A 3,674-nucleotide genomic window follows, 5' to 3' on the forward strand; every position below is an offset into this window, starting at 1 on the left:
TGTGTGAAGTCAGAATGGAGGTGTGTGAAGTCACAGAATGGATGTTTGTGAAGTAAGGATGAAGGTGTGTGAAGTCATAGAATGGAGGTGTGTGAAGTCAGAATAGAGGTGTGTGTAGTCAGAATGGATGTGAGTGAAGTCAGAGAATGGAGGAGTGTGAAGTCATAGAGCGGAGGTGTGTGAAGTCATAGAATGGAGGTGTGTGAAGTCATAGAAAGGATGTTTGTGAAGTCACAGAATGGAGGTGTGTGAAGTCACAGAATGGAGGTGTGGGAAGTCACAGAATGAAGGTGTGTGACCTCACATTGGAGGTGTGTGAAGTCAGAGAATGGAGGTGTGCGAAGTTATAGAATGTAGGTGTGTGAAGTGCCAGAATGGAGGTGTGTGAAGTCACAGAATGAAGGTGAGTGACCTCAGAATGGAGGTGTGTGAAGTCAGAGACTGGAGGTATGTAAAGTCAGAGGAGGTGTGTGAAGTCAAAGAATGGAGGTGTGTGAAGTCATAGATTGGAGGGGTGTGAAGTCACAGCTTGGAGTTGTGAGAACTCACAGAATGGAGGTGTGTGAAATTATAGAATGGAAGTATGTGAAGTCATAGAACGGAGCTGTGTGAAGTCACAGAATGGAGGTGTGTGAAGTGACAGAATGAAGGTGTGTGAAGTCACAGAATGAAGGTGTGTGACCTTAGAATGGAGGCGTGTGAAGTCAGAGAATGTAGTTGTGCGAGTCATAGAATGAAGGTGTGTGAAGTCAGAATGGAGGCGTGTGAAGTCATAGAATGGAGGTGTGTTAAGTCATAGAGAGGAGGTTTGTGAAGTCACAGAATGGAGGTGTGTGAAGTCACAGAATGGAGGTGTGTGAAGTCACAGATGAAGGTGTGTGAACTCAGAATGGAGGTGTGTGAAGTCACAAAATAGAGGTGTGTGAAGTCATAGAGGGGAGATTTGTGAAGTCAAAGAATGGAGGTGTGTGAAGTCAGAATGAAGGTGTGTGAAGTCACAGAATGGATGTTTGTGAAGTAAGGATGAAGGTGTGTGAAGTCATAGAATGGAGGTGTGTGAAGTCAGAATAGAGGTGTGTGTAGTCAGAATTGCAGTGTGTGAAGTCAGAGAATGGAGGTGTGTGAAATCATAGAACGGAGTTGTGTGAAGTCATAGAATGGAGGTGTGTGAAGTCATAGAAAGGAGGTGTGTGAAGTCACAGAATGGAGGTGTGTGAAGTCACAGAATGGAGGTGTGGGAAGTCACAGAATGAAGGTGTGTGACCTCAGATTGGAGGTGTGTGAAGTCAGAGAATGGAGGTGTGCGAAGTCATAGAATGGAGGTGTGTGAAGTCAGAACGGAGGTGTGTGAAATCATAGAATGGAGGTGTGTGAAGTCATAGAAGGGAGGTGTGTGAAGTCATAGAATGGAGGTGTGTGAAGTCATAGAAAGGAGGTGTGTGAAGTCACAGAATGGAGATGTGTGAAGTCACAGAATGGAGGTGTGTGAAGTCACAGAATGAAGGTGTGTGACCTCAGAATGGAGGTGTGTGAAGACAGAGAATGGAGGTGTGCGAAGTCATAGAATGGAGGCGTGTGAAGTCAGAATGGAGGTGTGTGAAGTCTTAGAATGGAGGTGTGTTATGTCAGAATGGAGGTGTGTGAACTCACAGAATGTAGGTATGTGAAATCACAATGGAGGTGTGTGAAGTCATAGAATGGAGGTGTGTGAAGTCACAAAATGGAGGTGTGGGAAGTCATGGAATGGAGGTGTGTGAAGTCATAGAAAGAAGTGTGTGAAGTCACAAACTGGAGGTGTGTGAAGTCACAGAATGGAGGTGTGTGAAATCGGATGGGAAGTGTGTGAAGTCATGGAATGTAGGTGTGCGAAGTCATAGAATGGAGGTTTGTGAAGTCAGAATGGAGGTGTGTGAAGTCATAGAATGGAGGTGTGTGAAATCAGAATGGAGGTGTGTGAAGTCATAGACTGGAGGTGTGTGAAGTCACAAAATGGAGGTGTGTGAGGTCATAGAATGGAGGTGTGTGAAGTCATAGAAAGGAGGTGTGTGAAGTCACAGAATGGAGGTGTGTGAAGTCACAGAATGAAGGTGTGTGACCTCAGAATGGAGGTGTATGAGGTCGGAGAATGGAGGTGTGCGAAGTCATAGAATGGAGGTGTGTGAAGTCAGAATGGAGGTGTGTGAAGTCACAGAAGGGAGGTGTGTGAAGTCACAGAATGGAGATGTGTGAACTCAGAATGGAGGTGTGTGAAGTCATAGAATGGAGGTGAGTGAAGTCACAATGGAGGTGTGTGAACTCATATAATGGAGGTTTGTGAAGTGACAAGGGTCGTGTGTGAAGTCATAGAATGGAGGTGTGTGAAGTCATAGAATGGAGGTGTGTGAAGTCGCAGAATGGATGTGTGTGAAGTCATAGAATGGAGGTGTGTGAACTCATAGAATGGAGGTGTGTTCAGTCATAGAATGGAGGTATGTGAACTCACAGAATGGCGGTCCGTGAAGACATAGAATGTAGCTGTGTGAAGTCACAGAATGGAGGTGTGTGAAGTCACAGAATGGAGATGTGTGAAGTCACAGAATGAAGGTGTGTGAACTCAGAATGGAGGTGTGTGAAGTCACAGAATGGAGGTGTGTGAACTCAGAATGGAGGTTTGTGAAGTCAAAGAATGGAGGTGTGTGAAGTCATAGAATGGAGGTGTGTGAAGTCACAGAATGGATATTTGTGAAGTAAGGATGAAGGTGTGTGAAGTCACAGTATGGATGTGTGTGAAGTCAGAATGGAGGTGTGTGTAGTCAGAATGGAAGTGTGTGAAGTCACAGAATGGATGTGTGTGAAGTCATAGAACAGAGGTGTGTGAAGTCATAGAATGGAGGTGTGTGAACTCACAGAATGGAGGTCCGTGAAGCCATAGAATGGAGGTGTGTGAAGTCACAAAATGGAGGTGTGTGAAATCAGATTGGAAGTGTGTGAAGTCATGGAATGTAGGTGTGCGAGTCATAGAATGGAGGTGTGTGAAGTCAGAATGGAGGTGTGTGAAGTCATAGAATGGAGGTGTGTGAAGTCAGAATGGAGGTGTGTGAACTCATAGAATGGAGGTGTGTGAAGTCATAGAAGGGAGGTGTGTGAAGTCATAGAATGGAGGTGTGTGAAGTCATAGAAAGGTGGTGTGTGAAGTCACAGAATGGAGATGTGTGAAGTCACAGAATGGAGGTGTGTGAAGTCCCAGAATGAAGGTGTGTGACCTCAGAATGGAGGTGTGTGAAGACAGAGAATGGAGGTGTGCGAAGTCATAGAATGGAGGTGTGTGAAGTCAGAATGGAGGTGTATGAAGTCATAGAATGGAGGTGTGTTAAGTCATAGAAAGGAGGTGTGTGAAGTCTCAGAATGGAGGTGTGGGAAGTCACAGAATGGAGGTGTGTGAAGTCACAGAATGAAGGTGTGTGAACTGAGAATGGAGGTGTGTGAAGTCACAGAATGGAGGTGTGTGAAATCATAGAATGGATGTTTGTGAAGTCAAAGAATGGAGGTGTGTTAAGTCATAGAATGGATGTGTGTGAAGTCACAGAATTGATGTTTTTGACGTAAGGATGAAGGTGTGTGAAGTCATAGAATGGAGGTGTGTGAAGTCAGAATGGAGGTGTGTATAGTCAGAATGGAAGTGTGTAAAGTCACAG

The sequence above is a fragment of the Megascapheus bottae genome, unplaced genomic scaffold (genome assembly GCF_031878675.1).
Source record: "Megascapheus bottae isolate mThoBot1 unplaced genomic scaffold, mThoBot2.hap1 HAP1_SCAFFOLD_52, whole genome shotgun sequence".
In the NCBI taxonomy this organism is placed as follows: Eukaryota; Metazoa; Chordata; class Mammalia; order Rodentia; family Geomyidae; genus Megascapheus; species Megascapheus bottae.